This window comes from Pelodiscus sinensis, chromosome 3 (assembly GCF_052426305.1).
Source record: "Pelodiscus sinensis isolate ZL-2025 chromosome 3, ASM5242630v1, whole genome shotgun sequence".
Classification (NCBI taxonomy): domain Eukaryota; kingdom Metazoa; phylum Chordata; order Testudines; family Trionychidae; genus Pelodiscus; species Pelodiscus sinensis.
Window position 1 is genome coordinate 59027867 of NC_143054.1, and position 25853 is coordinate 59053719.

Here is a 25853-nt window from a genome sequence, read left to right on the forward strand (position 1 = left end):
CGATGCAGAACATTAATTCTGTGCATAGTCTGCATTGAATAATGGCACATACTCCCCCCAGGAATATAATGCTGCTGTATTTCAACAAGGAACACCTCACTGGTCAAAATGGCCCCATAGGGAACTGACCCAAACTGTGTACACATTTCCACGATCTTAACACTATTACTTGAGTGAACAATATTCACTAACACTGAGTTTTTATAACTAGCTACTGCAATACTTCTGAAAAGAAATCAGAGGTGAACTCTAAGCAATTGTTAAGTACCTGTTCAGGCACCAATTTATAACATTTGGGTGGGCTACAGTTTACTTCATTGTCCTTTTTCTGTGCCTAAAAACACCCCAACTCCCACCAAAAGGCACCTGAAGACCCATAATTGATTCACTGAGGGTTTTCAGCAAAGATTGAACAAAGTCAACCTCCTTATAATCAAGTACAAAAGAACAAATTGAATTAATTTAAGCACAAAATTGTTTTATCAGTAAACATAATAAATAATAAGACCTTAATTTTTACAACATAACATGGGTACATACACTCCTCAGGTATATGTAAACAAAGACAAATTAAATCTAAACAAGTCATTCCCCTAACACAATGAAATCAGAGTTCCCAAACACTGAGGTGGAGTTCACCTGAGTCTGTCAGATTCTTTGATCAAATCTATACAGTTTGCAGAGTCAAAAGCATTACCTTCCCTTTACTTGCTGGCAGAATTATTCAGATAGAATCCATGAAGACTCTTCCTCCTCTGTTGCTGAAATCACTCAGCTAGCTAGTCAGCTAACTCAGCACTTTTCTCCACCAGGGGTTCACAGCCTCCTGGGGGCACCATAAACAGGTTTCAGTAAGGCACCAAGACCCACTATTCTGCCACAGCTGAACCTCCAGAGCCCCAATATCTGAGACTGAAGAACACTGAAGCCACAGAAAATAACTGTATTTGCTGCACATAAAAACCTGAGCAAATGAGCTTCACAGGTTCCTGGGCATTTGCCCTGATTGCTAACAAGCCCTCCCAGAAAAAAAAAACAGTTGTGATATATGGAGTGTTCATAGCCTGGAGGTAGGGGAGAAAAGAGAGACTTAGGGAGAAAAAGCTTGAGAAACCCTGAGCTAGCCAATTAACCAACCACTCAGCTAAGTGTATAGATTTTTTAAAACCCCTATTACAAAAAAAAAGTAAAAAACCAAGAATTGCAAAATAAATTGCCCCCATTATGATATTTAAGTAAGAGAAAAGGCAGTGAATCATACCAGCTGAGACAATTTCACTAAAACACTTTGGCTACAATTACACAACATTCAAAGTATGCAATTCAAATAAAATAGTTTCCCTCCCAGTTTCCCCTTACTACAATTAACACTGCTTCCCTGATAGAGGATTAACAGTATCATAATCTGCTGTCACATGCTTCAACGTTGGGGAAAACAGCCTTCTTTCTGCTCCAGGGTTCAGCTTCTCCCAACCCACATGACCTTTCCTTTTGTAAAGCAGCTGCCTTGGCCACTTGCTTTCATGGAGTGGAGCAACAGGGAACCTATTGAGCATACCCAAAACTATCACACTCAAATCCAGAAATTTCTGAGCCTGGAGAAGTAATTGCACATCTACCTAGCAACAGTTACCCAATGAGTCCACTGGGCATGCTGCCATTGGTGCTGCTCAGCCTTGCTAGCCTGGAGACAACCACAAGTGCCCCCAAAGTACATGTGTACTCCCACCACCTTGTGAAGGATGGCAAGCCGGACGTCCTGAACTGTTATGTGGAGGGATTCTACTCCTTGCCCCCCAACATTTGAGATCACTCTGCTGAAGAATGAACAAAGGATGGATAATGTGCAATTGTCCAATCTTTCCTTCAGTGACAACTGGACTTTCCAGCACTGGATGCATGTCCCATTCACCCCTAATGGGAAAGATATATAGGAATGCAAAGTAGAGCATATCACCCCTTACATGTCTCCCCAAAAAGTCAGATAGGACCCAAATAATTAACCTTCCTCATAGATGTATATGGTCTGAGAACCTCTGCCTTGCAATCTGAAATCACCTTAAGCTCTACTCATTTTCCTCTGTGCTCTTCACACCCCACTCTCACTTTGTATTGGAGCTAAATTTATAGCTTTAAGATGATGCCAAATAATTTGTTTGGGAGCGGGACGTGGAGGTGTAGTTTTTAAATTAAAACTTGCTAATGTGAAATGTTAGGTTTGAGCCTTGGGTTCCCACTTATGTGTGGCAGTGTGATGTTAGTACTGTCCTCTGACCCTCATTTTCAATGCTCTCTCTGTTTAGGTGTGCAGAGGGTGGAGGAAAGCTTGGCTTTTCTGATGCACATTTTATAGAATCATTAAGCCAAGATAAGCCAACTTCATATTGAACAGTCTAGGAGGCTACTTTAGACTTGCAGTTATAAAGTAAATCCTAAACATCTCTCAGGTTTTTAAGATCCATGGATCCTTCTTGCAGTCCAGCCATGCTGTGCTCATGATATTGAAAGAGAATGTGAACTGCAAATTTAGATGATTTGTCTTTCCAGTAGTTCCAGAATGTAAGAGCCGAAACAAGGTCCCAGGCCCTGAGTACAACATGTTGTCAAGCCCATTGCGGGGAGCAGTAGTGATGCTTTCAAGAACAACTCTTGGCTACAGCGTTGCTTACTACAAATGTCAATCAATAAAAACAGTGACCAGTCCCAGACACAACTCATTCCTACCCATGCTCCAAATCAATGTCTTAAAGTGACATCTTCCTATTCAGTACATGGCTCCAGGAAGTGAGGCAGAGAGTAAAGGAAAAGACAGTCATGGCTTCTGATTGAGTATCACCAGGAGCTTCACTAACAGAAAAAAAATTAATACAGAAAAAAATTAAGACTGATCCACCTGTGTTTTGCATGCCTGGCTGAAAGGTGAAGAATATATTTACTGTTCCTCTCAGCCCTTCCCCAGCCATCCTTTTATTTACTAGATTGTTTCCTTCCAGTGCTAATAGCTGTGGATGATTGGAAGAGGAAGCCCACCCTGGATGACTACATCGTATTTTTGTTTCATTCGGTATGGGGAAGTACTGGAAAAAACCCCCACTAAGATTGCTATAAAAGGCTAAGTATCAACAGGCAAATCCAGAAAGCATTATTGTGTCCTCAGGATAGGTTTGGGATGTTGACTACATGTTTAAAATAGTAATTTGTTGAGTGACTTTTCAAAGTTTGAATGTCTCTGTTTATTATAATATGTTAAAATACCCTACCACAACTTCCAAAGAGATCTTACTGCTGAAAGTGACCCTGGTGTAACTATGGTGTACAAAACTGTTTAAAATGTATAGAGAAGAGAAAGGGAAGATAATGTATCAAAGCTCCTGCTGTGGGTCCCTTAATTACACCTGACAATAAAAAGTGAAAGGTGGCAGCAGCAATTTGAAACAATCGGAAACCTAGAAGAGTACAAAAAGTGAATGCACTGCTGTAATAAGAAAACTTTGCGTTTCCATAGCACCTTCCATCCAAAGTGAAAGTTCTTTACAAATGGTAATGAATGTCTTCTGACCTGTGCAGGTGACTGCTTGGCTCTATTTTAGGAGGGAACACCAATACTGTTTTGTAGTCTCTACATCAGTACACTCCCACGTGAATTCTGCACCAAAAATAAAATTCTTCACATAATATTTTAAAATTATGCAAAATTCTGAAAATTGTATTTGTCAATAAATAAATGTGGAGGCTCTAGCATGGCAGTGGGGATGGGAGTACAGGCCACTGGCTGCATGGAGGTGGGAGATCACCCTGCATCTCCCCCTACTCCGTAGGACAAAGACTTGGCATTGAGGCTGCCTCCAATCCCGAAAAAAGATATCCAGGGTCAGACCTTCCTCTCCCCTCCAAACCCTGGGGCTCTGCTTCTTGGCAACAGACACACTAGGTGAGCACAGGCAGGCTCACGTCAAGAGGATCTAAGTGTGGATGGGCTTAGTATGGAAGGGAATCTAGATGTGGGATGAGAGGGTTCTGTGTGGGGCAATCTACATATTAGCACTGCCTGGACCACAGTGCTGCTTCCCTCCAGCCAGGTACTGGAGCTGGAACTGGGCTGTGGTGCAAGGAGGATCTGGATGCACAGAGACTCATTGGGAGGGTTCAGGAGCACAGGAACGCTGCAGGGGGATCTAAGTGAAGGTGCATGGGGCTCAGCAAGGTGGGTCTTGCAGCTCAGTGGCTGGTCCACATGCTGGGGGTAGTGGGGCTTGGAGGGGTGGGGTCTGGATACATGGGGTCTGGGGCTCAGTGACATAAGGAATGCAGGGGGCTTGTCAGGGTGATCCACATGCAGGGGGCTCCAGATGTGAGACTGAGGCTCAGCAGGGTGGGGTTCAGACTGAGGGGACTTACAGGGTCTGGGCATGGGAGTTGATGGAGAAACAGCCCCTCGTGCAGTGAAACCTCGCTCTGCAGCTGAGGAGCACTGGTGGTAGGAGTGGGTGTGGAGTTTCCTGGAGCCAAGGAAGATTTCTGGGGGTGGTTCTGACCTAGTCAGTCCTGGTCCCAGCCCAGCCGCTCCTTGCAGGAGAGGAGGAAGTCCCATCCTCTCCTGCCTCAATGTAGCCAGGATTCACAGCTGAGCCAGGTACATGGTAGGAGCCACCAAATGGGATGTCCCTAGTCACTTCTTTATTTCCATCTCCACTGGTTGCTCCAAGTACCCAAAACAAAGAGCCTGCACTACTGCGGAGGCGTGTGTGACTACTCTTTTGGGTTTCCTTTTTCAGAAAGTAATTTTTTTTTCAGAAAAGCAAAGTAACCTGTGGGAGATATGAATTATGCATGCATGCGGTGGCAAGGAATTCCCCCCAGGAGTATTGTGTTAATGACAAACAAGCAGCAGCAGAGTCCAGCTCCCTTTCCTTAGCTGTGCCATCTTGCAGAACTGACAGGGGGAAAGAAAACTAGGAAAAAAAGAGTAAACTAAAATCATCCAACATGAAAAGAATAAGCTAAAAATTACTGAGCAAAGTTAGATGTCTTCAAGTCACAAGGGCCTGGTAGAATGAATCCTATAATACTCCAGGAGTTGATAGAGGAGGCCTGAGCCATTAGCTGTCAAATTTGAAAAGGGTAAATACAGTGACCATCTATAAAAAGGGAAATAAGAACAGCCCAGGAAACTGCAGACCAATCTTAAATTCTATGTCAGAAACGATAATGGGGCAAATAATTAAGGAATTCATCTGCAAACATATGGAAGATATTAAGGTGATAGGTAACAGCCAGAGTGGATTTGGAAAGAACAAATTTCATCAAACCAATCTGACAGCTTTCTTTGATAGGATAACAAGACTTGTGGATAAGTGGGAAGTGCTACACGTGGTAGACCAGGGCTACTCAACTTTGGAAGCCCCAGAGACCACAATGATACTCACAGCTCCACGAGGGCCGCAGCTTAAGTGTGGCTGCATAGAGATGCAAATATATGAAAACAGCTTCTTTCACACTGAGGGGGCCATAAATACAAAGCACTTTCTACAGTGCCCCAGTGCTCCCCCTGGGGGCTAGAAATGCCGACACTCTGTACCCATCTGTTCTAGCCAGATCATCCGCTTGTGTCTTTCAGTGCTCACCTCAACTGGGAGACACCTCACCATTGTGGAGCATGTTCCCAGTGGAGGCCATGTTCAAAGGATCCCACTCATGGGCCACATGTAAACCCAAACTGCACTGCAGACTGCAAACAAATAGCCGCAAGTTGAGTAGCCCTGACCTAGACTTTAGTAAAGCATTTGATACTGTCTTACATGACCTTCTTATCAATAAACTAGGGAAATACAACCTAGATAGGACTACCATAAGGTGGACACATAAATGGCTGGATAACCATTCCCAGAGAGTAGCTGTTAATGGTTTACAGTCATGATGGAAGGGCATAAGAAGTGGGGTTCTGCAGGGTTCAACTGGAATATTGTGTCCAGTTCTGGGCACCACAGTTCAAGAAAGATGTAGAGAAATTGGAGAGGGTCCAGAGATGAGCCACAAAAAATCATTAAAGGCCTAGAAAATATGACCTCTGAGGGAAGACTGGAAACTGGGTTTGTTTAGTTTGGAAAAGAGAAGACTGGTAGGGGATATGATAGCAGTTTTCAAGTACCTAAAAGGGTGTGGCAAGAAAGAAGGAGAAAAATTGTTCTCTTTGACCTCTGATGATAGGACAAGAAGCGATGGCTTCTTGGCAAGTGCAACAAGTGCAGCAAGGGAGGTTTAGGAAAAACTTCCTAACTGTCAGGGCAGTTAAATGCTGGAATAAATTGCCAAAGGAGGTTGTGGAAACTCCATCACTGGAGAAATGTAAGAGATGAATGAGATGATGCTTGGCCCTGCCCTGAATGTAGGGTACTGGATTTGAACTCTTGAGGTCCCTTCCAGTTCCAGAATTCTATGATTCTATGACACAGATTACACACAAACAGTGGATTGGTATAGCAGGTCACTCTGCACTATCCAGGTCCATTCCAATCTATTTAATTAGGTTTTTGCTTTCTAGCTGGATCTCCAGTGATGCATTACAATACTGTTCTAAACAAAAACATCATCTTTTACATGCCTGCTCATTTCTTCAACTTATCCCAAGCCACTTACATTCTTCGGATGGCAGCAAGTTTGAGCAGTTTAGGCCTGGCTCCTTTTCACTTTACATTTTTGTTTGTAAGGTTAAGTTAATAACTGAACAGTCTTGAATTCTGTTTTCTTTCTAAGTGTAATGTGAGCAGGTAAAGAGAAGACAACTTTTTAAATCTGAAGGTTCCATTGACAAGCCAAGCAAAATTCACTCTCTGTATTTAAAGTCTATGATTGGATTATAGCCTGGAATTGCATGGCTATGTGTACATCACTCTTGAAAAATTAATACAAGTATTAATCACAGTGATTCACATCCTTGAAGTGCCGTACCAACATCAGACAAAAGTCTGTTGGCATAATTCCACAGGCTTTGGCAGCAGGGAATTTGACTCATCAACTATTTCTCTGGCTGTCTCTATGAAATAGGCATGTTAAATATTACTATGTCTATATGGTAGACGACAAAATCTGAGGTTAAGTAGCTTTCCCAGCTCCTGACTCTGAGTGCCAAGATTATGCCACTAGGATACAGTACTTAATGAGAGTTTAATTTACCAATGATAATTATCTACAAATGGACATATGGCAAATGTATGATTGCTAAAAAAGAGACCTTGAAAGGAAGAAGTAATGAGTAGCCAGTCAGTAAGGAATATTAAAGCAACAGAGAACAAGGTGACCAGCATAAGCACTTTTGAGGTTCAGAGCTTATAAAAAGGTCTGCTTGAAAACTGGAAAAGAAGAAATGATTCAGTTAGTGGACCAAAGAATAAGAAAACTTGCAGTAAATTGAGAGAAGTGAAAATCAGAGTGGTGTTAATAACATGCAGTTATGCAAGATTATATGAAACTTAATGTAGAATTAAATAAAATACAATTAAGGAAATGGAGAAGAGAATGGAAAAATATTGAATTTAGTGGGAGGAAGTCTGGCGATTGGTGTAATTAAAAAAAATGACTTTCCTGTCGCTTTAGCGTCTGTTATTTCATTATACAAAAGGTTCTTTGAAAAAAGAATGTAACACATGAATGTTTATTAATAAAAATGAACATATCAAATCAATTAGAATTTTACTGATTTTTCCTCTCAAATTTCAGACTTTCTAGCATTATTGGACTTCAGAATTGTTAATTACTTCAACATCTTGACCTTCTCCAAACATGCTGTAAAAGTTAAACCAAATATTATTCTACTTTAATGTTTCAGAGCACAGTAAGCTGGTAAGGCAAGGCAAGCTGGGATAAAAATGGTCATCCCCGAAATGTTGCGCAACTTCTGGAGAAAATATGTTCACATTTACCGTCACGGGTGCTCTGAAACTCCAGCATGTCATACAATTTGGAAATGGTAGCTAGCTTTCTTCTGTTATGCACATGAACTCCAATGTACCATGATCTTTTATATGTGATTCACCTTTAACTGTTCTATAATAGATTAAATAATAGAAAGCTGGAAATAATAGAAAACTGTTCCTTGTAAGCTATGCACTTGTGTGGCTGCTCAGGAGAATTTCAAATGCCACTCTGCTGATTAGCAGAGTGCCCACAGCTAGATTTTATGTTTCTACTGGTGATGCACATCCACACATGCCTCAGTGCACATAAAAATTATTCCACACATGGATGGAAAAAATCTGCACATGGATAGAAAAGAGTAGAGAGAACATTGCTTTCCACTAGTTTCCACAGAAATGTAGCTGACATGATCTGAGAAATCTGGACTAACTGAAGAGTTTTAGAACCAGGATACCTCTGCACTTTTCATTAGCAGGGTCAGCCAAATAAACACAAACTATATAAATTAGTCTGCCAGATCAAATTGTGACTTATTAGATGCCTCTTATTCCAAACCAACACATGACTTCAATCTCATTTTACACAATTTAAACTGATATAACTCCATTGATTTTGCTGCAGTTAGGCTTGATTTACTTTTTACAGAATTAAGACCCTCCTCGTTTAAGGATATAAGATAATGTCAGATTATTTTTTGGCTGAGGTAGGAACCTCACAGAGTGAAAACTCTGCAAAATCCATTGTTAATTGAGGACCTTTATTATATTATCTGGTAGATCAAATAGAGTAGTAGTTGTTCAGAAACTAATCTCTCTATATCACCAATGGGTGATGATTAAAAGGGGGTGAAAAGGGAGATTAATAGTCTATTTGCATTGCTATGAGATAAGAGAAAAGAAAAGAGGGAAAGGAACACATTCTATCCACATTATATTGTTTGCATTGGCTTTAATGGGTGTACTGTATACAGAGCACTATAATTAGAATAGGAGAGAGTACATTCTTCAGTGCAGAACACAATCAATATGTGAATATGAATGATGCCTGGGGGAGGAAAAATTATTCCTTGCTATTTCCATTGTCTTTCTGCCAAATGCACAAGCTTAAATTTTTCATACCTTTTTAATGGCCCTTAGTGCACAACCTTCCAACTTGCAAGATGCTGCTGGATATATCCTTGGTTACAGGGTGTGGCTAAAGTCATGATCAGTGAAAGAAGCTGGCCAGCTTTTGAATGTGGGAATGTTGCTCATTTAGGACACGTGCAGTATTATCCATTAAGAAAGCACAGCTTTCAGTTCTTTTCTACAGTTCTGCAGCAGAAGACACCTGTGCCAGCCATCCTGATATTTCAGAACACTGCTTACATTAGTCTAAGAGATAGCACATATGCTTCTGAGTGAGGCAGGCAAGGGGCCAGGAGTCAGTCATCCACGAAATTCAAATCAGTGCCCTCCAGATAAACATCTCTTAAAAGAAGAGTCTGGGGGAAGGGCCAGGTGAAAGGGAGCGTAGCAATCCACAGTGATATATCACAGCTCCTTTAAGAGTGCCACTGTTATTGCTCACCAAGCCTGCCAGCTTGAGCTCCAGCTTGTAGGTAGGATAACCATTGCTAGTATAATGAAGGATAGTACAGACGGCTGCTACTCTTTGGGTGTGTCTCGCCTACAGCGTTTTTTCGACAAAAGTTGGCTTTTGTCGACAAAACTATACCTGCGTCTACACTACTGCCGTGTTCTGTCAACAGTAAATCGACAGAACGCGGCAGTTTTGTCAACAGCAGTAAACCTCATTTTATGAGGAATAATGCTTTTTTTCCCAAAAGTACTCTTTCGAAAAAAGGCGCTAATGCATGGAAACTGTGCTTTTTTGAAAGAGAGCGTCTAGACTCTTTTGAATAAGCAGCTTGCTTTTTCGATAATACTGATCGTAGTCTAGATGCTTTTTTCGACAGAGGCTTTGTCTTCTCTTCCCTTGGAAGACCTGGGAGCAAGTGTTAGTAGGATTCCTAAAAGCAGACTTAAGCAAGAAAGGAAAAACTAGCCATTACAAAAGAGAGGAATAGAGATAAGTCCTAAGTTCTCTCTGACCTTATATCCACACGCCCAAGGACAGACTGCTTCTTCAGCTATGCTCCAAATTCGCAGCCCCGATCTCCTGAAACACTAGGCCTAAATGCCAAAGGGTTCCGGATATACCACCCCTTTTCCATAACTGGGCCTAACACCCCAAGATTTATGAGGGTAACATCTTTGATTGGAAGAAATCTTTGGGTATCTTATGAATATTCATTAGGGGTGACTGATGACTTTTTGGACGCTGTCCCTATACTACACTGAAAGGGCGGGAAGCTGCACGGAAACTGCAGTCTATAAGTCTCCATCTGCTTGTGATTGCACAAAGATATTGAAATGTTCATCACTGTCATGTTAGCAGATTTATGCCATAAATTCCGGGTAAGGTTCAAAAAATAAACTTACACCGACCACAAACTCTTGCTTCACCCCTTTATGGAAAGTTACAGACACAGGGCATATAGTTCCCCACTTATATCTTATTGCCATCAGCCATCTTACAGAACCTGAATTCTGTAGGCCCCTTGCATTACCAGCATATTTAAAATCTATATAAAGGAAAATAAGAATATCATAAAAATTATTATTTAACTAAAACAAATATCATTTTAGTAGGCCAAAATAAAGCAAATAACTGTTAGTAGCTTACAAGCCCAAGTCATGGGACAGGAACACTCCACCTTTTCACACACTCTAAGTGAGGTTTACTGGTGTCCCTCTTTGGCCAAGGAACTCAAGAAAAGAATAAGGATGTATTGTTATGCTTTAAGATCACAACTATTTTCATTTTGCTCCAATCTCTGTTAAGTTTGTAAAGGTTCCTCCACTATTCAGAGGACTTCTTACCAACATTGCAACCAATTTTGGGTCAGATACTAACTAAACCAGAATCTACTAACTCAGCTAAAGCGGAAGGCTACTGAGAAACCAGTTGTAGCTCTTTGATTTTGGGGCTTTGTACGACACAGGCCCTGGCATAGTTTAAAGCACTCTCTGGGTCTAGGTCTAGACTGCAGGCCTCTTTTGGAAGAAGCTTTTCTGGAAGATCTTCTAAAAAACCTTCTGAAAGAGAGCATTTACACAGCAAAAAGCGCGTTGAGAAAGCTGAATGGACGCTATCTTGCATTTAAGCTGTGATTACTATGGACGGAGTGGCCACCAGGGCACCTGTGCTTTTTCTTCTTTCCTCTTCTTTCAAAAGAACTCGCTCTTTCCCGTCCACACACGACTTTTTCCAAAAGAGCTCTTTCGGAAAAAAGGCTTCTTCCTCATAGAAAGAGGTTTACCGATGTTTGAAAAAACACTCTGTTCTTTCGTTTTTTCCCCCGAAAGAGTGCGATTGCAGTGTGGATATAAGTGAAGGTTTTTTTTTTTAAAAAAACAGCCATTTTTTAAAAAAAACTCTGCAGTGTAGACATACCCCAGATTATGTCCCCTCCAGACGTCAGTTAGCCAAAAGTAGCTGGAATGCAGTAGCACTGCAGACACACACAGCCTCCTCCTAAGGCAAGGGCCTGCCTGGTGGTTCTGGTGTGTTAGCCAGCCATGCTGGCATACACCAGAGGGTATGTCTACACTGCAAAGTTAATTCGAAATAACAGCTGTTATTTCAAATTAACTTTAATAGTGTCTATACATGCAAACTGCTATTTCAAATTTAATTCGAAATAGTGGAGCGCTTATTTCAAATTTGGTAAACTTCATTCTATGATGAGTAATGCCAAATTTGAAATAGCTATTTCGAATTAAGTGCTGCGTAGACACTTAATTTGAAATAGGGGCCTCCAGCCCTTCCCAGAGAGCCCGGGTGGCCATTCTGGGCACAATCAGGAAAACTTACTCTCCTCTCCCCCAGCCCTGGAGCCATTAAAGGGGTAGACTCTGGTCACAGTGCCTGTGCCAGCTCCAAGCCTGCCAGCCCAGAGCCAGCACTGGTGACTGGGGCCCCTGACCCAGTGGCCCCAAAACATGAGCCAGCAAGCCACTGGCAGCCAGCCCTCCACTGCTCCCCAGGAGAAGTCTGCCAGCTCCCAGGAGCCTCACAGGGGCTGGAGAAGGCAGCGCCTTCCTGGTCAAGGGTGGAGATCATGGACCTTAATCAGGTTTGGGGGGATGCCCCCAACGTCAATGATCTCCACACTAGATGGAGGAACGTGGCTGTCTAGGGCAGGATAGCTGCCAGCCTGGCCACCAAAGGCCACATGTGAACCCAGGAGCAGGTTTACATGAAAGTCAAGTTGATCTGGTGAGACCCCCAACCCTGGGCCCTGAGCTTCCCCCTTCCAGCTCTCTCCTCCCCTCTCCCACCCTTTCTCTTCGCCTCTCCCACCCCCCACCCCCGTTTTGTTCAATAAACCCAGTTTCTATTTTTGAACATATGTGTCTTTTGTTTGACATCAGGAAGGGGGGCTAGGGAGGGGTAAGTGGAAGGATGTGAGGGAGGAATGGGGCATGAGCCCCCAGTGGGGAGGACTGGGGTGGCTCTGAGGGCTCCTCAAGGTGGATGCTCTCTTGCAGGGCCTCCTGCATCCTGACAGCCGCCCGATGCACCCCCTGGATGGCAGCCTGCAGCAAGTGCAGCTGACCTGATGGCAACGACCCCACGAGATGCACCAGCATGTCCAGGGGCAGCTCTGGCTCCATGTAGCCGAGTGCTGTGATGTCCTGAGTGCGGGCACTCTGGTCACCCCAAGACAGGACTGCTTTGCTGTCCCTCATCAAGGTAGACAAGCAAGCAGGGAACCCTGAGAACTGTCTGTCCGGGGTGGGAGTAGGGTCCCTTTAAGCATGGAACTCAGTTAGCCTCAGGCAGCAGCCCCACACACTGGCTGTGTCTACATTGGCACCCTTTTCCGTAAAAGGGATGCTAATGAGACCAGTCGGAATTGCAAATGCCGTGGGGGATTTAAATATCCCCCGCAGCATTTGCATGAACATGGCTGCCGCTTTTTTCCGGCTCGGGGTTTTGCCGGAGAAAAGCGCCAGTCTAGACGGGATCTTGCGGAAAATAAACCCTTTTCCAGTAGGAATAAGGGATCTTCCGGAAAAGGGTTTATTTTCCGCAAGATCCCGTCTAGACTGGCGCTTTTCTCCGGCAAAATCCAGAGCCGAAAAAAAGCGGCAGCCATGTTCATGCAAATGCCGCGGGGGATATTTAAATCCCCCACAGCATTTGCAATTCCGACTGGTCTCATTAGCATCCCTTTTACGGAAAAGGGTGCCAATGTAGACACAGCCACTAAGTCCTAACTTGATGCCCTGCCGGCACTGGTTCCAGCCAGCCTTAACTTCAGTTCAGGGTCCACTCAGGGTGGACGCTCTATTTCGAAATAACAAAATGCTATTTTCAAATAGTTTTCCAAATTAACTATTTCAAATTAAGTTAACTTGAATTAAAGCTGTAGTGTAGACATACCCGAACAGACTACCTACTATTGGGAGAAGCTTCAAATAATGAGACCTATGTCTTCTTTTGGATCCTTTATGCTGCTCAGATGGTACAAACACCCCACATATTAGACCCTTGCAGCATGACTGTGACTTTGATAACTGCTCTGAGAATGGTTATCCGACCAATTATGCACCCACCATATAGTAGCCCCATCCAAGTTGTATTTCCCTAGTTTATTCTTTCCTTGCTAGATCCCAGTCAGGAATGTGTTCCTCAGAGGGGACCTCTATCAGAAAGTCCAATTTCCCTACCTGAGTATTGCTAACAAAGAACCACAAAAACATCTTCAAACAACTATCTTTTAGCACTCCTGATTTGCTTTGTGACACATTAACTGAGATATTTCAGAAGTAAATTCCAGTGAACTGCTGAGATGCATTAGGTACTGCTAGTTACTTCCTTATTGGTTAAAAGACTGCCAGGTATTCTATTAATATTTAGAGATTTAAATGTTTAATAAACAATCTGTTCTGCATTCTTGAATAGGTGACTTACTGCATTTTTAATGGATTATGGAATAGCAGCAGCTTTTTTGTGTTTTGCAAACATAGGTCTCCTTTTGGCAGTTGAATATTGCCAAAACAGCAGTTTCAAAATGCTCTTGTTGCAAGCTTTTCAGGTCTCTTTTTAACACTGATGTGAGATGCACAGTTTCTAAAAGATGAGTATGATCTGACAGATCTATTATATCTACATAAGTCATCAATGTCCATGCCAATAACGTCAAAGACAGCTGTTTCCTCAAGTTACTTAGCTTTTGATTATAAGCCTGAATTTTACCCCAGCCAATCTCTCCGTCTTTGTAATAAGATCAATCCACTTCAAAATTCTTATTCGTGTTCCTATATCTGACAAAGATATATTGGGGCAGGATGGAAATGGCCTGGAGGAATCATGGCAAAGTGGGGTCAGAATAAATGCCAACGTGCAGATGTTCCTCTCCCTCATTTCATGGAGGGGATGTGTGGTGGTGTAGGCACACCTCATGCTGAAAGGGAGGGTTTACTGCGTTCATGGACACCAACGTTAAGTCCACTTGTCTGTCACCAACTCTGCTGCCTCACGGTCTAAGGACCAAAGCGAAAATGATAGATAGCCCTACTGCTGTGACAGTGAGAACAGCCAGAGTCAAAAGAGTGGCCCTTCGGGGCAGAGAAGCATGGCCTAATGGCCGAGTCAATAGAGTGGCCCTTTGAAGTAGGGCAGAATGGTATAGTAGCCAGTACTTGAGGGGCCACCAGCAAAGAGGGCCAGGCTGGCTCTTAAGGCTAGGCTCACCCAACTCTACCAAACCCTGACCCTAACAACGGCAGAGCTGTCCACCACTAGCTTAGTGGGAATCCCACCAAAATATGCTGAGCTTCCCCAGTGGGGAAATACCACTCCATCACCCTTCCTGGGTCATATCCTACCATGATCTCTGGCGAAGAAATCTATGAGGCTTCAGGGTTTCCAGGGCCTGCAGCACCAGTCACTTCCAGGGCTCCAAGTATCAGAGGGGTAGCCGTGTTAGTCTGAGTCTGTATAAACAACGAGAAGTCCTGTGGCACCTTATAGGCTAACAGATTTATTGGAGCATAAACTTTCGTGGACAAAGATCATGACAATGCATCTGACGAAGTGAATCTTTGCCCATGAAAGCTTATGCTCCAATAAATCTGTTAGTCTGTAAAGTGCTATTGGACTTCTAGGGCTCCATGGGTCACAGGGCTCTAATTGTGAATCCATGTCCCCAGTGACAGCTGGATGGATGCACTTACACACAGGCTACGTCTAGACCGCATCCCTTTTTCGTAAAAGGGATGTAAATTAGACATATCGCAATTGCTAATGAAGCGGGGATTTAAATCTCCCCCGCTTCATTAGCATAAAAATGGCTGCCGCTTTTTTTCCCGCACAGAGCTTTGCCGGAAAAAAGCACCAGTCTGAATGCTGTGCACTTTTGGAACCACGCAATAGAGATTAGCAGATCACCCACAGCTAGATTTTTGTTTCTATTGGTGTTGCACATTTACACATGCCTCAGTGCACATAACAAAATTTATTCAACGCATGATGGAAAAAATTGACACACTGATGAAAACAATTAGGGGCGAACACTGGTTGAACTTTATAATAAACATTTCATTGCAGTCAATGAAATGGACTGAATTATGTTAGATTCCTCCTAACGTTATTCTCATGTTGTTCTCACTGGCAGACCCCTACCAGCAATAGAGCTGCAAACCCTGTGCTAAAAAGCAGTTCTCCTCAACAAGGCCAACACAACAAAACCAATGAAGAGTTTCTTGGCCAAGGCATTTGGAGGTAGCATGAGCCCCCCAAACCTTCACCAATGAATGAATTTCAGGTAATATTGAAAACTTCTCTTTAAAAGAAAGATTTAAAAGACCGGCACTTACCAGCTTGGAAAGGGGACAACACAAGTGGATTTGATAGACATCTATGAAATAGTGAATGATATGGAAAAAAGAAAGAAGTGTCATTTGTTCAATGAAATACTGATTTTTACTAAATTTCCCAGAAGTTCAATACCCTGGATAATATGTAGCATAACAAAACTCTGGAAGGCTATTTTTCTCCATGGATAATTCAGGGATGGGTGGGTTAAAAACTTGTCTGTCATTGGGAATCTAATTTAACGTTAACTATGAAGCTGTAGCATAAAATCTTTTAGCAACCAAACTGGCATCCTTCACATCTTTTTGATGGTTCACTGTATTACTTAAAGTATCTTGGTCACCATTAAAGTGAATGAAGAAAATTGAGCAGATGTCTTTTGACTCATCTGTGAGACATAGTTCACATGCCCCGCCTATGCTCTAAACTAATCGTTCTACAGTTTAACCTTATTGACAAAAAACAAACTGTAGCACAGTACAAAGTTTAGTCCGGGTCTTCTACTCAGCTTTGATAGCTCCTATGGTCTTGCCTCAGGGCTGCTCAGCACACTTGCTCGATCCTCACTACCTTAGGTGTAGGATCCTCTTGTCAGGGTTATCAAGCTTGGAAGCCCTTTTGTTTGGGGTTGACATTACTGAGGGTGTTCTTGGGAAGGACCAATTTGAGCTGCTGCCTCCAGGACAAATAACTAAACATTTCCAGTCCTGTGCTAGTGCATGGGGTAGGAGTTCACCACATCACAGGCACCAAACATATGTATTTAATACTTTTCAATTTTTAGTGATGGATACCTGGTTGTTGGACATCCATAAATACTCAACTCTGAACAAAAAGTAATCACCTACCAGAAATCTTGAGAACTCACCGATGCCTCTCTTCCAGGTACGGTAGAGCCTTAAGGCTTTAATCCTTAATCTTCTTATCTCTTTTGAAATAAACCCTTTTCAGCAAACTATCATACTGTATCAGTTTACCCAGAAGCAAGGGAGAGAGAGTTTCTTCAGTGCTACTCCTTGAACATGCAGGAATCAGAAAAAGACTGATATAAGCATTTATTACCCACTGAGAACTCATTTGTACTTTTTGCCCACTCCCCATGAGCACAGAAAGCTAAATTCCTGAAGTAATTTCCAAGCCTAAATCTTCCAAATGGCAGAACACTATATTAGAATCAAGCTAGCTGCTAAACAGTGACCAGTATCCCAGCCCTACACTTGCAATACCTTTGTGCCTTTGAGGAATTAAACAGCACTTACAAAAGAGAGAATCAGCACCTTATGCTTTGGTAATAGCAGGTTTTCACTCATCTTTGAAAAGGAGACAAGAAAGAGATTCCCCACTTATACGTTCTCCACGGTCAATTAGTGTATCTAGTCACCATGCAGCTCACTGTCAGGAAGTACGCTGGCACTTGGAGTATGGGTGGGGCCAGGCTGGCAGTTTGGGAAGGTACAGACTTCCCCCACCTTGCATATCAACTGCCTATGCTATTGATTAATAAAGAAAAAAGTATCAAATAGGGAAACTTCAAGTTCCTATGTAAGCTGCAGTGAGGAGCAATTTCCCAGTCACACAAGGAAAACGATGGAAGTTAGTATTCCCGTGAAGAGTTGATATTGCTAATATGGCAGTTTTGTAGATGTATAAACTTGGGCACAGTTATATGAAATTAGAAAAGTGAGGCTTGACTTTGAGCAAGCAAGGAGCAGATGATGTCATCCTGAAGCGGGAATCAAAAGGACTGAGTGAAAATATTACTCCTACCCTAAGCCCTGCAACCAGGAAACTCGCCCTCCAACCTAAATTAAATAAATTATACCTATGTGTAGAAGAGTTCACATTTTTCCATAATTTGAAAACAATCCATATTACACTAAGAAAATTACAGCCCAAAACATATATTAAAACATAATCAGGCAATATCCCTTTACACGGGTGCCTTCAATTCTGGAAACTTTGTGCTTTGCAATCCAAAAATCATAGCTTAAGAGGGATTTTTCCAGAGGCACAATTAACACATTTTTCATTAGACCTTTTTGCAAGTGTAATATTTGATTCTGATATGACCATATAGATAATTGTTTCAACCACTGTTCTCTATTTGCCACAAATATTGTACATATGTTGTTGAGTATGGTATCATTAGAATCGTGATGATTTGCTGGTTGAGATTATGCCAGTTGTGTGTATGTATCAGCTTTGTCCTTAAAAATATGAACATTTTCTGTGTACCTGTATATCAAATATTAACTCCTAGAGAAATACGCACAAAATAGCTAGCATCTGGGAAAGACTAATCAGGTTTATTGGCCTATCAAGAAACATTCATTGGACAATGAAGGGCCAGAGGCACCCAACTATGCTGAATAGACAGACTTTCCTGCAAATCTTCAGTCTGGAATGTGGGCAGTGACATCCACCTGCAAGGAACTGAAGCATGAATAGACAAGTGACTTGCCCTTGTTACTCTAAATACCATCTTGGGATATGCTTTTCCATAACAAGAACAATGGGATTCCCTCCACATGGCAGAGGCTATAGAAGGCCATGAGAACACCTCCTTTTTGTCTTCAATCCTGTTTCTTACCTCTGGAGAAACTAAAGTTCTAATTGACTCATCCTAGCTGTGGATGTATTAATCCAGCAATTTATTCCATTTATTCTACAAGCCTGAACCAAGATTTGCAATGATGTATGTATTTGGTATCTTTAACTCTAACTCTCATCATTCTTTCTCTTTCTATTCTAGATACTAAAGGATTGGCAAAAGCATGATTTTGGGATAAGATCTGAGGTATATAGATTGACCTGGGCATGTGGCTGGTCCTTTGGGACTGGAAGAACCTTTTATTTAATTAGACTGTTTTTCATAACCACTCATCCATATAAGGAGTGGTACTAGTGATGATACAGGGGAAATATAATATCTCAGGCTACATCTAGACTGCAAGCCTCTTTCGACAGAGGCTTTTTCGAAAGTATATTTCGAAAAAGCCTCCTTCAAAAAAGAGTGTCTAGACAACAAGAAGATTTTTCAAAAAAGCAGCTTGCTTTTTCGAGAGTCTAGATGCTCTTTCAAAAAAGCCTACCTTTTTTCGAAAGATTACTTTCAAAAAAAGGAGTTATTCCTCGTAGAATGAGGTTTACCGCCATCGACAAAAACCGCCACGTTCTTTTGATTTACTGTCGACAGAACGCGGCAGTAGTCTAGACACAGGTACAGGTTTTTTTTGAAAAAAGGCTACTTTAAAAAAAAAAAAACCTGTAGTCTAGACACACCCTAAGGGACCTTCTTATATGACTCCTTGTTAGCCAGGGTCCTGAACAGAAATTCTCTTTGGATACATCTACATGGCGGCACTATTTCAGGATATCATCTGTTATCCCGAAATAGTGTTCTGTGCTTCTTAACAAGAAGCCTGTTATTTTGAAATCCATTCAAAATAATGGGATTGTTATTACGATGTCCCATAAACCTCGTTGCATGAGGATTAAAGGACTTGTCGGAATAGTGCTCTATTTCAAAATTAGCACTGTTTAGACAGCGCCAAATTCAGAATAGGCTCTCTCAAAATAAGCTACACAATTTGCATAGTTCAAATTGCATATCTTATTTTGAGCTATGTGCTAGTGTGTAGACCTACCCTTTGTGACTGGTTTGGTGCCTTATAGCAGAGGACATCCAGTCTTGGGCTATAAACAGCCCTGTCTCTAAGCAATTTGCCCTCAATTGGTATTCTCCATAGTATCTCACCCATAGCACCCTTGGTTGCAGCAAGTGATCCAAAATAGGCAAATCTCTTTAAAGAATTTTAATACCTTGTGAATGTTCTCTAATGTTCTTGGCACCTGCGCTGAATATAGATGAGTGAATGTATGATGGGTGCTTGTCAATCTCAAACAATGTCAAAGCCACAGAAACTTGAGAGCATTTTGTGCTGGATACATTATCCCTGGCATGAGGAATTGGGACTAAACTTGTTCCTTTATAGCACAACACAAAGTCTGGGGTAGAGTGGCATCTTTCATCTCAGGCAGCAGAGAAACTAACTGTCTTACAATCTGCTCAACCCCCTCTTCCCTATGTCCCACCATCATTCCACTCCTTGCCTCAAGGTCTTCCAGCACGTGATTTCTCCCCGGCTCCACCCGCCCTACCTCTTCCTACCTCCCACCTTGCTTTTTCCCCATACTGTTCTGCTCCTCCTTTGAGCATCCTGCCCTCTCTCCACCTCTTCCTGTCCTCTTCCCCTCTAACAACTCCAGCATGCTACTGAATGGCTAGTAGGAGGTGCTGGAGGGAAGGGGAGAAGTTGATCAGCAGGGCCACTGATGTGTGCTGAGCACATACTTTTTTTTCTGTTAGTGCTTCAATCCCAATTTTGAAATAACGGAATTGCTGTGTAGATGCTCGCATTGTTATTTTGAAATAACTATGCTATGTAGACACAGCCATGGTGTACATACAAATAGCTTATAACGACTCACTTGGTTGTCATTGTAATTATTGTCCTTGTGAATTTGTCGGATGCTGGTTTCCTTCTTGAGTATTTTTGACGGTTTTATAAATGTGGATAATAAAACAGAGGTGTAAGAATAGCACAAAAGAAAATTGTTTTTGTATCATTACATTCATTAAAATCAATATAGAATAGTGATTTAATACTGTAATGCAATTGTCTACAGATTTGCAGACAGCAACGTTATATTTAAAGACAAAAATTGTTTCAAAGCTGCCACCAACTGTTATGCTTGCAAATTGCAATTCAAATAACTTATTTTTGTCTTCAGATCATTCATTTATACTGAAGACTATCATGCACTTCTATATACAGCATAGCTTACAAGAAGCTACCTAGCATAGCTTCCCTTAAGGATGAATAGAAAAGTCTGACTATCTTCTGATTTCTAACTTATAAAGATAATATAGCACTGTGTCGAGCAGACCTTTTAAGATGGCATATTGGATCTTTCCATTTAGGTTCGTGTAATTTAATTAAACATTAGCAAAACTTTTACAAAACTGTATAAAGAAATAAGCCAAAAGCATACCAAACCTCCCAAGACAAAAAGCTTGATCTGACTTGTGTTTTTTTGCATGTCTTTTAAATGATGTACAAATTACTAGACTTCCAAGTATTGCATAATACATGCCCCTCTGCTCCCTGCTCTTTTCCCCCATGATATCCAAGCTTCCATCTCCCTCTCTTCTAACTGTTCACTATCACTGCATATGCCATGTGGACAGAATACAAACCCTCATAAAAACTTTCTTAATGCTCCCATACTCCAACTGTCCTATAGAGATGACTAGGGAAAACTGTATTAGAACACCACTCATTTCCCCTTCAGGACAAATGACCCAGCAGGTTCTCTTGGTCTCAAGCTTTCGTCTCTCACATAACAATGTAGATTATTACCTTCCCCCCACTGGGCTGAGAACACTACATTTCTAAGCTGCCACTTTCACCATTGCACTCCATTTGAACTTAGAAATTGCATGTTCACTTTCACTTTAAGAAAACCTTCATGACATCTCTATTAGCTCACCTAGTGGCACTCACCCTTTTTGCTTGATTGCCCAGTTAGGGATGAATAGGGGCACCTACATTTCCTTGTGACTGTCCATTTTTTCCCCTTGTCCAATTTCCTCTCACCCTATTTTTCCTTCTATTCCTTCCTCCATTTTGCATGCCTTTCATCTTTTTGGTTTAGTTTTTCTCTGTATCTTTTTCTTCTTTCTGGATTTTTTTTTATCCTGTCATGTTTTTTCTGGCACCCTATTATTCCTGTTGCTTCTGTGGCCTATTCTCACTAAAAGGCTAAATGCTGCAGTTGGACATCCACAGGTGCCAGCTCAAGCTGAGCTGGTTGCAGCAGCAAAGCAGGTCAGTGTGGGCTGGTAGCCTACTCCTCAGGCAAGGAAGACAGGCAGCTTTGACAGAGCATCATGATAGCTTATTTTTCACAATGTGTCACCCATAGCTTTCTCTACTTACACTAATCACCCCCTCCTCTGTTTCATCATGGCACTACATGAACTAGTCTGAAATATCCCCAGTAGCCCCTTCCCAGGTTGGGGAGCACTGATTCAGCCAATTGGCATTGAGCTAAGTAGGAACAGGATCTTTCTCTTCAGTAGAAACATTTAACTCTACTCGTTTTAACTCGGTTTATTGGTGCCATGAAGAAGGTGCACTGTCACAACAGAAAATGGTTATTCTATGTTGCAGATTAGTGAGTCTTCCAGGAGATGTCAAGTATCAGAGGGGTAGCCGTGTTAGTCTGAATTTGCAAAAGCAGCGAGGAGTCCTGTGGCACCTTATAGACTAACCAAAGTATTGGAGCATAAGCTTTCGTGGGCAAAGACCCACTTCGTCAGAGGCATCTGACGAAGTGGGTCTTTGCCCACGAAAGCTTATGCTCCAACACTTCGGTTAGTCTATAAGGTGCCACAGGACTCCTCGCCGCTTTTCCAGGAGATGGTACTTTCACAGGTTTTGGTGATCACTGCAATACATCTCAATCAATAATAACATAATACATCTAAATCTATTTAATTTGTTTGCTCTAATAGTATGAAATACATCAGCTGTGGAATAAATCAATGTGAGCCTAAAGGTTTGTGGGCTTACTAGCTCATTATTTTATAGTTTATAGGCTGAAGAGACATTTAAAGACTCTATTAAGTTAGCTGTATAATTCTTTCTTTATACTAGATTCAGAGCACAAGTCATTTCCTAAATTTTGCAGCATTTTATTTACATATAATAAAATTCCTCACTTCTGTTGGTACCATCTAGTTTTTCTAGAAAATTCAAGATGTATATCTGAGAGTACTAGTTTCCTTTGAAATGAAATATGCTCCTTGTGGGCTGGTTTATTTAAATGTTGACAATTTTTTTGCCGGAGGGGAGGGGGAAGAACTCATTTTAGAGCGCTGCTCACTCACCCAACTCTAATATTCTCAGTCAAAATTGATACAGTGGAAGAAGCCCCCTTCTGAAGTTAAAATTCCACATGTTCTTCTTTTAAAAATGAACCATGGTAGGTAATCTGCTGAAAGATCAATTTTTGAGTATATAAAGGGAAGATGGACTGCACAATTGCCCAAGAGGTTGCAAAGATCAGGAATTGTGCCCACGTGTAACAACAAGAAATGGCTTAAGCAAACTTGCACTGGAGGAAATATCTAGAGAAGTGAAAGAATTAAAGACTTAAATGAGAGATGGAAAAGGGAGAGGAAAGATTAAAGGAAAAATGTGGCCCATTGTGGTGGGGAAGTTCTCTAAAGACAGGTACTGATTAAGGAACAAAGGCAGGAGAGAGTATCAAGGAAACCTCTATGAATAAGGAACCCAAAACCTGAAATTTTTGCTTGTGATTTGTTAAGATAAAAATGCATATGTTAATTAGGAAAGCATTATATTATAATGTCCATAATTCTGAATGGAGGAGGAATTCCAGTGTTTTGAAATTGATCTCTAACCTTAAAAATGTTTTCTGAATGTTTATTAGCTTTTATTTATTAGCTTTTCCTAATCTTTTAACTATCAAATCTTATATTATAGACATTTGCAAATAAATATTAAAAAATATGTTTTATGCTACAACAATTAGTTTCATAGTTTCAAATGGCACTACATTGTTGAAAGTATTTCTTATCCAGCCAAAGTTCGACTAATGTGAAAAATAGATGATCACCTTAAACAGGATATTTTATAGAAAATGTTTTGATTATCTCTCTCTATATTAAAAAAACAACTTTTCACTCTGTATCTTGCAGCCCCTCCCTCCATTCTCCCTTTTCCCTCCCCGATGCTTGGCTGCTGGGGCAGTGGGAGAAGAGCACGGGTCTAGAAAGGCCCCCCTAGCATTAGGGGGAAAGAGTGTGTAGGGATTATGAGGCCACAAAAAGGCCACTTTCCCTCCCAGCAGCCAGAGGGAACAGTCAGGGGCAACTTCACCTCGTCCCCCCTCCTTGGCGGCCAGGGGGAGAAAAGAACCAGGGCTCATTGGTGGGGATGGGAAAGGGCAGGGGGGGCAAGAGTGGAGGAGGGGGGAGAATTGGAGCAGCTTTGGGGTGAGTGGGGCAGGGAAGAGCCAGGGCCAGGGCAGCCTCGGACCCTCCTGGACACGGTGGGGAGGGAGAGCCGTAGCCCAGCCCAACCCCCCGGCAGCTGGGGCAGAGAGTGGCTGGTAGCTGAGGAGGGTGAGCTGGGCCAGCCATGGCCTCAACCCAACCTAACCCCCTGAGGCAGGAGCAAGAAGAGAGCCAAGGCTGGCCTGGCCTCAGGGTGGCCTGGCAGCCAGTGGGAGAGAGCCAGGGGAGGCCAGGGCTGCTGTGCCTTGGCTCTTCCCGGAAGCTGGGGGAGCCAGGACTGCCTACCCATAGAGAGGGGGGTGGTAAGCATAATGAGAAGGCGGCACTGCCCCCAGTATCATATATAAGTATTCCACTGAACTATGTGATAAATATTAATGGCTTAGATATTTTTACATTTAAAACACTCAATTAAATAAATACAATGGTTAGCTAGACATGAAAACATCATGCTTTCAGAATTCTTCATTCAAATTATAAAAGCAAGAGACAACATCAAAGGAATTTAACTTGAACATTAAGTCCAAATGAAGGAGAGATCATAATACTAAATCTACTGAAACTAAAGTGAGACACACTTAACTTCCCATACAAGTGGAGAGGAAGAACTCATATGAGTACCGTCCAACCCACTCATTGAGATATTTGCTTTTCACTACCAACTCTCTCTAAAGCTTTCTATGACTGATGTACCCAAATACTTGATTGCTAATATCCAAACAGCATTGTTAAACTTGCACACTTAATCTTGGCTATTGCTGTTTATCTACTACGTACTTCATAGAACACTAGAACTGGAAGGGACCTCAAGAGGCCATCGAGTCCAGTCCCCTGCCCTCATGGCAGGACCTAGTGCCATCTAGACCATCCCTGATAGAGGTCTATCACCTGCTCTTAAATATCTCCAGAGATGGAGATTCTATAACCTCCATAGGCAACTTATTCCAGGGTTTAACCACCCTGACAGTTTGGGAAAAATTTCTTAATGTCCAACCTAAACCTCCCTTGCTGCAGCTTAAGCCCATTGCTTCTTGTTCTATCCTCAAGGAGAACAATTTTTCTCCCTCCTCCTTGTGATACCCTTTTAGATACAGGCAGTCCCCGACTTATGCGGATCCGACTTATGTCGGATCCGCAGTTACGAACAGGGCTGCCCCGGAGGACACGGACTGTGGGACCTCGCGGTCCTGCCGCCCGTGTACTCCGGGGCTTTCTCCGTGTCTCCCTGGTCTGCAGACCAGAAAGACGCAGAGCATAGCCGCGGGGGGGCTCGGGCAGCGAGGCAGCCCAGGCGCACCTGGGCTGTCCCGCTGCCGGCTTCCCCGAGGCTTTGCAAAGCTGCTCTGCCCCAGGTGTCCCCAAGTCAGCTTCTGCTGAAACTGACCAGCGCTGACTACAGGAAGCCTGAGGCAGAGTTGCTCTGCCCCGGGCTTCCTGGAATCAGCTGCTGATCAGTTTCAGCAGCAGCTGACTTGGGGACGCCTGGGGTTTTTAAGTTGATTCTGTATGTAAGTCAGAACTGGCGGTCAGTTTCAGCAGCGGCTGAATCTGGACGCCAGTTCTGACTTACATACAGATTCAACTTAAGAACAAACCTACAGTCCCTATCCTGTACGTAACCAGGGGACTACCTGTACCTGAAAACTGCTATCATGTCCTCTCTCAATCGTCTCCTTTCCAAACTAAACAAGCCCAGTTCTTCCAGTCTTCCTTTATAGGTCATGTTCGCTAGACTTTTAATCATTCTTGTTGCTCTTCTCTGGACCTTCTTCAATTTCTCCACATCTTTCTTGAAATATTGTGTCCAGTTTTGGGCACCACATTGCAATTGAGTCCTAATCAGTGCAGATTAAAGTAGAAGCTTCTTGTGTCTTGCTCACAACACTCCTGTTAATGCATCCCA

The 25853-nt window shown here is 42.3% G+C and overlaps 1 pseudogene; it reads left to right on the plus strand.

The window, feature by feature from the left end:
- Positions 1 to 1651: 1651 nt before the first annotated feature.
- On the plus strand, positions 1652 to 2003 carry LOC149524653 (beta-2-microglobulin pseudogene; annotated as a pseudogene).
- Positions 2004 to 25853: the final 23850 nt, after the last annotated feature.